The sequence below is a fragment of the Lemur catta genome, chromosome 3, assembly GCF_020740605.2.
Source record: "Lemur catta isolate mLemCat1 chromosome 3, mLemCat1.pri, whole genome shotgun sequence".
Lineage (NCBI taxonomy): Eukaryota > Metazoa > Chordata > Mammalia > Primates > Lemuridae > Lemur > Lemur catta.
The window spans coordinates 42,330,426-42,343,132 of NC_059130.1; positions in this window are offsets into that span (position 1 = coordinate 42,330,426).

Here is a 12,707-nt window from a genome sequence, read left to right on the forward strand (position 1 = left end):
ATCAGATTTATTGGGTCAGAACAGTTCTAACCCAATTTCTCTCCACCTCCCCTCCGAAGTGGGTTGGGGCTGTCTCTGACACCTCATATTCCCAATCTTCAGGATCCCAGGAGCAGAGAGTTGCTGACAGTCCATCAGTAAAGCTACATGGCTCAATCAGGCTCTGAGATGGAAAGAACAGATATGTTGGCTTCACAACAAGAGAAGCTTCAACTTGTCACCTTCTTCCACCACCCCAGGGCTGGCAGCAGGGCCAGCTTCATGGGTACATGGCCTGTGTAGTCACAGACATGCATGTGTTTAGAAGGACACTATACTTGGTTTAATGCTCTGCTGTCACTATCTTGAAATTCTTAATGAATTTTGAACTAGGTGCCCTGCATTTTCATTTTACACCGAGTCCCACAAATTATGTAGCCAGTGCCAGCTGCTGTCATCTGTGAGAAGAGGGGCCATGTGCTAAGTCAGCTGTTGTCCTCCTCTGCCTCCCCTCCTTGGTTTTGCAATGAAAGGGAGAATAGAATGTGAGGGAGAGCTGAGAAGGATATATTTTCCCAAATACATAAGGAATCGTTTAAGGGTCATGATTCTGTTCTTCCGTAGGAAAGATGACATTTTCTCAGCTCTTCTTTTTAAGGAGGAAAGAGTCAGTCATATGAGATGAGAGAATAAAAGTGTGTGTGTGTGTGTGTGTGTGTGTGTGTGTGTGTGTGTGTGTGTGTGAGAGAGAGAGAGAGAGAAAGAGAGAGAGAGAGAAGCAGCACTGTGTGCCACACACTACATTAAGAACTTTATGTGTATCATCTCATTTATTCTCCGGAACAATCTATGAGGTAAAATGTTACTATTACCCTAACTGAAAGATGAAGAAAATGATTCTTAGAAAAATTAAATAACTTGACCCAGATCACATAACAAGAAAGAGGCACAACTGGACTGACCCCAGATCCAATTTAACTACAAAATCCATGGGTTGCATCAGCAGGCTGTGCAGCCTAGGCTTGGGGTTGGTTTGCATATAATTTCCATGGGAAACAATGATTGAGTACTAACTATGTACCAAGAATGTTGTATCTTTTAACTCATCTAATCCTTGCAATACTCTGTGAGATAGATACTTTCATTTATTTCCACTATGTAGATAAGAAAACTGAGGCACAGAGAGGTTAAGTAAATTTCCCAAGGTCACACAGCTAGTAAGTGATAGAAATGGATTTTTAAATCACATTACCTAGCTCAGAATTTTTAACTTTTAATCATTACCTTACACTGCCTCAATGTAGGAGAAATGACCTAATAGAATATAATACAAGATCCCTTTTGAGCATAAAGAAGTATAGAAAAATTACCAGGTTCTTTCTTTAAAATCAATCCATCTCCTAAATTGACTAAGGAATATAATATTCTGACATGATAATGTCCCAAGCCATTTCCTAGGACCCACCACCCAGGGACTGACAATTAGCCAATTTCCTCATAGTAGTCGTCATGTCCTTATCTCCCACTCTCTCCTCCAAAATTCCTCTACCATCCCATGAAGATATCCAGGAAAATCTCTTTCCTTCTCCCTCAGTCCTCAAGGGTCTCTTAGCAGCAATCCTTGGCCCTATTAATGCAAGAGACACTAGAAACAGGCATTCAGCTTACACCGGTTGACCACTCTTTCCTCACTCAACCCTTCAAGCCACACCATCCTTCCTCTGGCCTGGCGCCAGTTCACCTAGAACAAGAACAGCTTACTCAGAACAAGAGTCATGGCCTGGGAGTGTCAGTGGCCAATGGGAGAATTTCCAGATGAATAAGATGACCTTCAGGTTTTCCTGTGTTTTTTCAGCCCACCATCTCTATCTAGTCTTTTCTTCAGTGAACACCTTTCATCATGCGAAAACAGTCCAGCTTTCTCTCCCCAGAGTGGCCACAGTGTAGGAAACCACACATTGACCTATACGTAGACTTGGCCTTGACATATGTGGTTTAGAAATGCACCAGTCAAGCAGAGGTTGGGTTACTAATCTTAGCAGCACCACTGGATTATTTTGCTGGTTTTTCATGAGAATTCTAGAGACAGAACGGGTGTTTTCCTTTGAAGTGTGGAGGAAAAAGAAGAACGGTGAAGAGAAATTATTTGTGGCATTCACCTTCCCACTCTACCAGGTAATTGGTAAAATAATTTCAAAGGAGTCCGCTCAATAATATTTTTCTGGCTCCTAGAATTGACTGAATTGACAAGGTGGATTATTTTTTTCCACTACACCTAGAGTATGCCTATAAAAGGTCATCAATAGGTGTCTCAATTAGTACTGACTTGTATTTGTGTCTATTAATTTCATAGATGTACTTTTGCTCCCTACTCCCCCAGTAGATTATAAGCTCCTTGAGGCAAGGAACTCCTTCATAATTCTGCTGCATAGTCCATGATACATTTCACAATTCCAGGCATATTATAGAAATCCACAATCAAGAATATTCTAGAAGAATCTAGGAGAAATAGATTCCAACAAGAGTATGCCTTCCTCAGAGCACTTGGGATAATTCAGAACTTTTTCACATGTTCAGGCATACAAGCTATTGGTTTGTTAAGTCATCTTTAGATGGAGCAATGCTTGTGTTTGTAACTTACTGTAAGAAAAGGGAATCTGACATCAGTTTCTTAAAATAAGACATTTAGTTGCACAAGAATTGTAAGTGAATGAATGAACAACGGTATGTGTACCCTTTGAAAGAGACATTGCTCAAAGAACTTTGGGTTTGGCCAAGTTCTTTTCCCTGGCTGTAGACTCTGCATCCTTGAGGCCCACCTGAAGTTGAGAGTAATAGATATTAACTATTACATTCCTGACTGTTTTAAAATAATAAAATCTTACATTTGCATACAATTTTATATTTTTCAAAGTTTTTTTATGCCTATTATCAAATTTGAGTTCATAGTGATCTTACTGGCTAAGGCAGGGACACACACACCCAGAGAGATTAATTGACTTGCCAAATGTCAAAAAGTCAGGGAAACTAGGGCAAAAACCTTAGAGGGCTTCTATTCCTCTATTGCTATTTATTTTAATGATGGTCATTCCTTTAGAGAATCTGTTGACAAAAACACCTTGAGCATGAATTTCAGTTTGTAGTTACAAAGTAACTATAATATACATTATTTCAGTTACAAAGCATGTACATCATGCCATTGTACATACCAAACTCTAATTGTGTTAGCTCATTCTGTTCGTATTCAATACTGATGGTAGTAAATATCCCCAGACTCCAATACATCTTATTTCTTTTCTTGATTGTGGTTCACAACAACTTCTACTTTGCCATCTATATCTTATTTATAATGTGAAGAAAATTTTCTGTCTTTTGACTTTGCGTTTCAGGAAGTTCTTTGCTTTTACTCAAGTTAATTCCTACTTGTTTAGACCAATCCATGTGTGGGGTGTATACAGATGTGTGTGTGTGTGTGTGTGTGTGTGTGTGTGTGTGTGTGTGTGTGTGTGTCTTCTGAGCAGTGCCTGCTTGCTTTGATGACTGACCTCAGGGATGAGGACCAAAGCTAATGTCAGGAATCCAGATGGTGCCCATATTTGTCACAAAAGAAGATCTAGCATGAGCTAATTGATATAAAAAAAACTTCGCCACAACTAGAACAAATCCACTTTTTCCCTCAAAGCTTCAATGTCTTACATGTGCCAGAAATAGTCAACATTGTTTTGTGACTCACGATCTGAGATCTGCCCATTCTCAGACTTGGTGTTCAAATTATGAGACAAGCCAAGGTCAAGATCAGACAATTATTAAGAACTGCTTAGAGCCAACTCAAGTGCAATATTATTTGAAAATAAACTCAAAATAGAATAAACCTAACAAGGAACTCTGCAAAAAACATCTTTCATATGTGTGGCTTTAAGGAAAGTAGCTTGACCTGTCCTGATTTGGGCAGTTTTCGTTCATGCTAGAGCTTCTGCCTGACCAATACACACATGATCTGGATTGTTTACCTTGCCTTCTCTCTGATATCTCCCTGAGATCCTGAAGGATGATATAGGGCAATAAATTTAGTCATTCCTAGTGCCTTTCCCAGATAAGTTGTAATCTTGGTAAATAATGCCTTGTTAGGTTTGTTAGTGGTTAAGTTTTATCCTATATCACCTGTAGATCTTTATCTGAAGCTCCTTCTGTTACTAGAGAACCTATTTATTCTAACAACACAACTGAGAATGAAGCTGAGAATCTTGAAGCTTTCTTTTCTGGAACCTATGCTGGTTTCTGTTTGAAGACTGACATTTATTCATCCCCTTATGGAGCTTTAATCTTCCTGCAGTATCTCTTCGTCACATTAACTTATCTACCATACAACATAAATGTCAACTCTTAGGGGGAAAGGTATCTGACAAAAAGCATCAAAATAAATGCTGCCAGAAAACTTTTCCCTCCCAGAGAATTAACCAGAAATGGTAACAAAATAATCAGATGCTAACAAGTAACTACACCCACATGTAGTATTTACACATAAAAGAACTTTGCTGCCTAGAGGGGGAGGATGGCTTGAGCCCAGGAGTTCAAGATCATCCTGAGCAATATAGCAAGACCCTGTCTCTACAAAAAATACAAAAATTAGTAGGGCGTGGTGGTGCATGACTGTAGTCCTAGCTACTCAGGAGGCTGAGGCAGGAAGATAGCTTGAGCCTGGGAGTTTAAGGTTGCAATGAGCTATGATAACACCACGGCACTCTAGTCTGGGTGACAGAGTGAGACTCTGCCTCCAATTAACAAAAAAAAACCTACTTTACCATATGTACCATACAATGTAATCCAAGGAATTTTAGGAAAACATGTAAGTTCTGCCTAAAGGACCCTGGATAAGTGACCACTTGTTTCTGTTTCAGTTTCCGTATCTGATTAATTAAAAACTGAGTAGCAAGCTACTGGGTAAGGTACTTTTCACAAGCACCTTGTATAATCCTCATAAGAACTTCATGGAGTAAGGATTATTGTCCTAATTTTACAGATGATAAAATGAAGCTCAGAAAAATTAAATGATTCACCTAAGGTCACACAACCAGTAAGAAGGAAAGCCAGGCTGCCAGGAGCGCAGCAGACCGACCTGAGAACCAGCGCTGAGCTGCCTGGCGTCAGAGTAGCCTATTAAAACAATCGGTCAAAAATAACAGAATTAAGTTTTTAATCACCAACTGCGATGGTATAGGAAAGAGGCTAAAACTGGAGGAAGTACCGACTCCTCTGTTCCATTTTCTCCCATGGAGGGGCACACGGGTTGAGAGCTGGGTCAGCACAGACATGAGGCTCTTCTCACGGTTGAGGAACCCGGCAAAAGGGAGTTGGGGAGGGAAAAGGGGAAGGTCTAGGAATGGAAAAGTCCTGGGTACTGAGTCAGACTGAGGAAAAGCGTCTTGAAGTGTCCTCCCCCTTAAGAAGGTCTCAGCCAAGAATCCTCAAGAAGACCTCTGCCCAAGATCTCCAGTAGAGACCTAGGAACGAAGGTGCCTGGACTGGCAATGTAAACACGTGACAGTGCTGTGATAGGCGGTGAGGGAGGGGGGAGAGAGGGGGATCCTTGACGGCAGCTCCCTTCAGAGATGGTCGTGCTTTGGCTGTGCACTGCAGAGCCACCACGCCTGGTGTGGGGAAGGCAGCTTTCCCATGAGGCCTGCCAGGCAAAGCCGTTGTAATCGCCTATGGTCAGGCCTGAGAACTCACACATGGGCTTTTAACCAGGAGCTGGACTCTTCAGGGACTCCTTCTAAGAACCTGAGACTCAAATTTAATTTCGTTCCCAGGTACAGGGGCTGGTTCCCACACATTGGGGACACCATATTTTTGTGTCCAGAAAGATAGAAGCAGATTAACCATTACTCAAGTTGTCACTGAAATATTTTAAATAGAAATACAAGAAAAGGAAGAAAAGGGAGCAGAAGGGAGAGCCAAATAGCAGACATGATGTTTTTACATTTGAGAACAGTCATGGTTATTAAGTTGAATTAAAGACAATAAACAATTGTTTTAAAATCTTTCTTCATAGTAGTTTCAGATACTTTACTTTCTTTATTTCATTTACCCAAACTTCAGATCTTTTAATTCTTAATCCAATGTACCAATCATGAGGTAACTGGTACTAATTCTTCAGCGAAAAAATATTTATACAACATGAAATTTAGACCATCTTATGCTTGTAGAACTGTCCTGGATTCATCTGGAATTAATTAATTCTTCCCATTATTTGATGGGCACATGTTCCAGTTAAGTTAAGCTCTCTGAAGCCTATTTTGGTAGCTGTCAATTAATCAATGCTTACTAAGAATTGTTTCTTTTAAAATTCTCCCTAAATTGTTTTTAATCATTTCCATATGAAAAAAAAGTTTTCTTATGGCCATTTTTAATGATAGAGAGCATCCTTGAATATTAAAAATATATTAGATGTGGTGCTGAATGAATATAAAATAATAAAATTGAAGAGACATACAGATTCTGAAAGGTCCAACTTGAGCTAAACTCTAAAACTGGATCATTTTATCCACCCAAGGCTGTTATGCCAACCTCACATCTTTTCTGATGTCTCTACCCCTGTCAATTATAGTCACTTCTAAGTCACTTCACTTCCAAAATAAGTTCCCTTTAAAAATCACAAAAGAATCACAGTCAGCAGGGACTTCTGAGAAGATTGTATAGCCTCCCTGAAGCCCACAAAAGTAACAGTAAAAGCTGTTGCCACATGTGTAAAGCTGGCATTTGAATTTCCTTCTTTTAAATATAGATGACCTTCAAGAATGGTAAATTAGGGTCAACCTTGCCTCCCTCTGACTACCCTCCCATACAAATTCAGCTTATTAGAAGGACTGAATGAGGTAAAGGGAAGAGAAATCCATGATCTCCTTACAGGTGTCGAGTTATTATAAAGTGCTGAGTGTGTGTGTGTGTGTGTGTGTGTGTGTGTGTGTGTGTGTGTGTGTAGTAGAGCTATGGTGACTAAAACATGACCACTGAGCCACATCATGGCATCAAGTCATGTTTAAGTTTGCTTATGCTTTGCTCCAACTTCCTACAGGATATTGTTTCTGTCCTTCTGCCAGCCAATGAAAAGGGGCAGCTTATTGACACACATTAAATGTGTGGTAATAAATAAAAGAGAAAAAAGTGGTTTGCACAGTCCAAGTCAACTCTCATATCTCAAAATGGAAACAAAGAATGCAACTTTCAATCCCTCATCCAAATCCTCCCATCTTAGCTCCTCAAATAAAAGTATATAGCCATCATGTGAGTAATGCCCTCCTTTCAAAATCTATTCCCTCCCTTTGATTAGGTCGACTCCCACCAAGATATGCTTATGGAACACATCTACTGGGTAGGCAATATCCACATCAGACAAACAAGAATGTTTGTGAAGCTCACCATTTTGAAGGAGTAGACGCGTGTGATCTCTTACTTCTGGAGGCCAGATGCCCCTGCATCATCATTAGCTGGATTCTACCACCTTTGGCCCTTCCCAAGAAGAAAGGTCTTTCTGTTCCTTCTCAGGCACTGCCATGACACTGTTTTCTCTTCCCTGTTTTTCTCCACCACTGACATCTTGTTTCTCTACTTTCACTCTTTGCCTTCTTTTCATCCTCCTCCATTCCCCTGGGCAGACCTCACGCTCTTCTCTCTGCAAACGTGATGAGGCACAGAACCCAACTGGTACACAACATCCCAATGGGCTCCATATTGATTGCCTGGTAACAAAGAAACAAAATATAAACAATGCAGTCATGTTCCATTCTGGAGAATTTAGGTCATTCAGATTTCCAGAAGGATATGAGTCATCTTTCCCCATTTGTCTGCAGTTACTTTAACCCAAGATGTTAGAAAGAAAATAAATATACAGGGCTGGACTTGCCTAAAAGCAGTGAATCTCTTCAGTGTGATCTGGGGCCCTGGAGGGTACTCTAGGGGTTAGGGGAAGATAGTTGGGATCTGAATGAGAAAAGAATAAATGATATAGAATCACAGAGCTATAGGAAACTTCAGAGACCACCTGACCCAATTGCTTAAGTTTTACAGATGAGAAGACAGAGTGCCATAGACTTTAACAGGTTTTTCAAGATCACCTTACTGGTTAGAAGTGGCCAAGAGTTAATTGTCCAATGTAGCCATGTTTTTATTTTTTTTTTAATTGTACAGTTTCTGCAAAGATGATGACACGTTGTTAATATCATGCCATATGCTATATACCATATAACCAGATTCCCTTTTATTTTCACCCTCATAACTAGATCTCATTTTTTACCCACTCCATATCTGACCATTCTATCTTCTACCTGGGTTACATGTGATCTGCTAATCCTCTTATGTTATCTCCTTGGTTAAGTGATGTGGGAAGTAACTTCTGGCCCCTCACCTGGCTCTGACCTTGTCCCTGGTATTCGTTCCCTCCCACTCAATCCTTCGGCTCCACACATGCTTCTCCAGATAGCTCCCATTCTCAGTCTTCAACTCCTCATCTCCATTCACTCCATAGGGCACCCAGAAACAGATATAGCCTGTCCCCCGAACCCAGTCTGAGCTTGCACAAAACCCCATAGGATGATATACTTGAAGGGTTTCAGGGGTAACAGCTAATATGGATTCTTTGAAATTGTACTGTGTACAGAGTCTGGAGTCCAGACTCCTCATGACAAGGTCCTCCATCCAGAAGCCCTAGGACAAGGTCGAACACCAACAGCTTTGACTCCAGAACCAATGCAGTGGAGACCCGCAGAGATCTGAGTTGCCACATCCTCAACAACTAATAGTCCCTCAAAAATGCAACCTATCCAGGCTATGCCTGGCTCTAGCAGAACCTAGTGTCTCCACTGCATAGTCCTCCCTCCAGGGAGCAGCTGGGGCCAGTTGTCTTCTCAATACTGCAGCTCACCATGCCTCACATTCTGGTGTCCTCACTCACATCCTGACATCCCAGCCCCTCCATGGTTGAGTCTCTTCTGTACCTTCATCACTTTCATTTCTCTGTGCTTCCCTAACAATCCTTTCCATGGGACCTCTCCTCACCTTCAGTCACCCCCTGGGCACACCCACAATTGTGTCATCCAGAATAGTTCCAGATTTTAAAAGATTAAATTCAGTCATCCTACTCTCTGAACACAAACTTTTACTTTTCCACATCTCTCATACAGCTACTCTCCTTATGCCTGCTCTTTTCTTAACCAGATCTGTTAATCCAATGATCCCCTCACCTTCCTCACAGTTAGCCCCTGTCCGCTGTCACTTCCTTCCTGACCTTGCACTCTGCTCTAAACATTTAAAAAAAAAAAAAAAAAAAAGGAGCACATCTTTGCCAGGCAATCACATTAATTCCCATGGGTGAGATGCTACCAGCCCAGTCCCTCTCTTAAACTCTAGATCCATGTGTCAAAGTGCTAACTGGCCTTTTCTGACTAAAGATTTCATAAACACCAAAAGTTCGATATATCCATAATTGAATTAATAATTTTCTCAATAGTCTTTTTCTTCTGAAATAGAGAAAGTTTCTGGCATCCATTAGGGAGTGAGATGCTTTCATCTATGCAATGGCAATTGCCTGCCTGTTTAAAAACCTAGGCAGAAGGTCCAAATCATAAAATATGTTTCATAGATGCCTTCCATTGTTACTAAGATCCCAACAAAACATAGACTCAGATGCCTAAAGTGTTACTAGCCACAATTCTTAAGTAGGGCTGCTTTCAGACAGTAGTGATAAAATTAACTGAAAGGGTTACAGCTCTAAAAACTACCCACTCTCGTCCACACATTGCATAGTTAACTGCATTTTGGGTCTTTCCGTTGTGAATCCTGAAGACTTGCTCTATTACATGACCTAATGAATTTCCTTCCCTTCTTTAGTCTGGAATTTCAGATCCAGCTCACCTATAGTCTTTGCTCCAGGAGAATTTTCTGCCCAAGCCACAGATTTCCTTAACTTAGTTTTCTATTTGGTGACCCAACCTAAGAAACCAATGTTTGCAAGTTCATTAATTACCTAAACTTGACTTGCTCATCATCTAGGTCCTTCATTAGAATATAAGCTCCATAAAGACAGTGGCTTTTTTGATTTACCCTGTTTGTATCTTCAGTGCCAGGAACAGTAGTTAGTACACAGTAAGTGCCCAACAAATAAATATTTCTTGAGTACACGGAAATAAAAACATGATGACTTTCAGGTTTCTTTGGCAATTGATGATTGAGGAAAAAATGAATAAAAGAATGACATTTTGGAATGCTGGAAATTAAGAGAAATAAAATAAAAGGAATACTAGGAAGAGAAAAAAGTCAAAGTATAAATATGTATATTAAGTAATATATTCATATTAAATAAATAAATATTTGGTGGTAAAAAATTAAGGGGGTAGGGTACATGCAAAGACTAAATCATTCATAAGGGGAAAAATTATGAAAGAAAGTGTGGAGAGAAAGGCAAAAACCAAAAGAATACCTAGATAGTTGAGAAATACAAAACTTTGTAACCTCGGTAATGTAGCACTTCTTGGTTATGGGTTGAATCTATTATAATGATAATAATAACTACCATTTATTGAGCTTTAACTGTGTGTCTTATACTATGATAAATGCTTTACACACAAGACTACAAAGACAATACACTTTGGGACAACCTGGGTTCAGCAATCTGGGATGTAATCAACTGAATTGGACGTGGATAATGAAAACAATGGGGAGAAATCAGGTCAGGAGAATTCTCCGTGTAAGATTTACCACTGAAAGTGTACAGAAATGAATTGTATAATTACACCCTGGTACTAGAATTCTTCAAACTACAATTAAAGTTAGTCATAGAATTCTCAGTAGTGGGTGGATTATAATGCCACCTGTGACTCATTAATCATTTCACAATGTTTATAGCATCCCACTCTGTGAAAGGTAATAGGAGACAGAAATGCATAAAATGAGTCTCTCCTCCAAAAGCAGAGACCTGAAGGAAACTAGATGATTAAAAGTACAGGACAATGATGCCTATATAAGAGTCCAAAAAAGGAGGTAGGTGATGTCCTGGTCATAGCAGTAATAATGACATTTGGAAAACATTTTTACCTGAACAAGAGCACACATGAGCATTTTCTTGGGATTTTGAGGGAGAGAAGGGCACCTTTTGTTTCAGCACCAAAGACAAACTCTGAACACATGCTCTTGTCTGAAAATCTGAGGCTATCACAGGCTTCCTGAACCTCTTAACCTACATCTACAACTGCATTCTCTCCTTTCCTTTTCTCCAGTCTGCAAAAAAGGAAGAAAGTTCTCCTGATCTTTACTTCTCCTATCTCCTTGGAGATTTTGTTCTACTATTGATTATTGATTATTCAAATTATTCAACTCTTCTTGCTACTATTCCTCAATATTTCTATTGTCTACAAACTTAGTCATATCCTTTCCACTCAGAAAATAATTATTTGACCTACACAACCATCCATCCAAGACACATTTTTCTCCTCTTTGAGGTCAAGTTTGTAGAAGGAGCACATTATGCCTACTGCTTTAATTCCACCCCTTCCTATTCACCCTCAGCCCCACCACTCTATGGAAACCACCCAGACAGGCCAGTAAAACCCCTAATTGTCAAATGCGAAGAAATCTTTTCAATGATTATTGAATTGTTTACCCTACAGCATTGTTTCCCAAAGAGTATTCCTTGGAGCTCTATTTCTGTGTACTATTATTAATACTAGTTATGTAGGAGGAAAGGAGAGATATTGATGCCCAAATCATAAACTTTGGAAACATTAATCTGGAAATTATAATGTATGGGTTTCTTTACAGCAAGACTTCTGAGACGTTTTTATGCTAGTGTATTTGTGATTCTGCAAGAGAAGTATACAGATTTCAGCATTCCTCCTACTTTGTTGACCACAGAATCTTTCTCCAAAGAGTATTTCATGGCAGAGTTATTCGCTGGAACAGTCTTTGAAAAATACTTCTTTTTAATGCCTTGAGCTAGGTGGCCATTCCTTTCAATATCTTTTCCCCTTTGACGCTTCCTCTTAATTTTTCCACTCAAGTGTATTCCAAGTATCTCTCACTCTGTATGTCCAAAGCTTCTTCCCCAAATCCTGACCTTTTCTGTTTCCTATCATGTTGAAGGGTACCACTATTCACTCAGTCATCTAAACTAGAAACCTAGCAATCATTTAAGACCTTCCCTTGCCTTGCCCTCACATGTTACCAGTCACCAAATCCTATAGCTATTGTCACTGTCCAAATGTATTCATTTATTGGTGAATAATGATTGAGTACTAGCTACATACCAGGTATCAATGTAGGTGTTTTGGATACAAAATCAAACGAGCTAGATAAGGTCTCTTCCACAGTGGGACTTACATTTTGGCAGGGAGAACATAAACAGCACACACATGTTACGGGTTGAGCTGTGCCCCACACCAGACTCGTAAGTTGAAGTCCTAACCCCGAGCACCTCAGAATGTGACTATATTTGGAGACAGGTTTTTTTCAGAGAGGTAATTAAGTTAAAATGAAGTCACTGGGGGGCCCTAATCCAATGTCACTGATATCCTTACACGAAGAGGAAATCTGGACTCAGACACAGAGGGAAGGCAGTGTGAACACATAGTGAAAGGCAGCCGTGGACAAGTCGAAGAGAGAGGCGTCAGGAGAAACCGACCTTGCGGATACATTAATCTCAGACTTCGAACCGCCAGAAGAGTTAGAAAATAAATTTC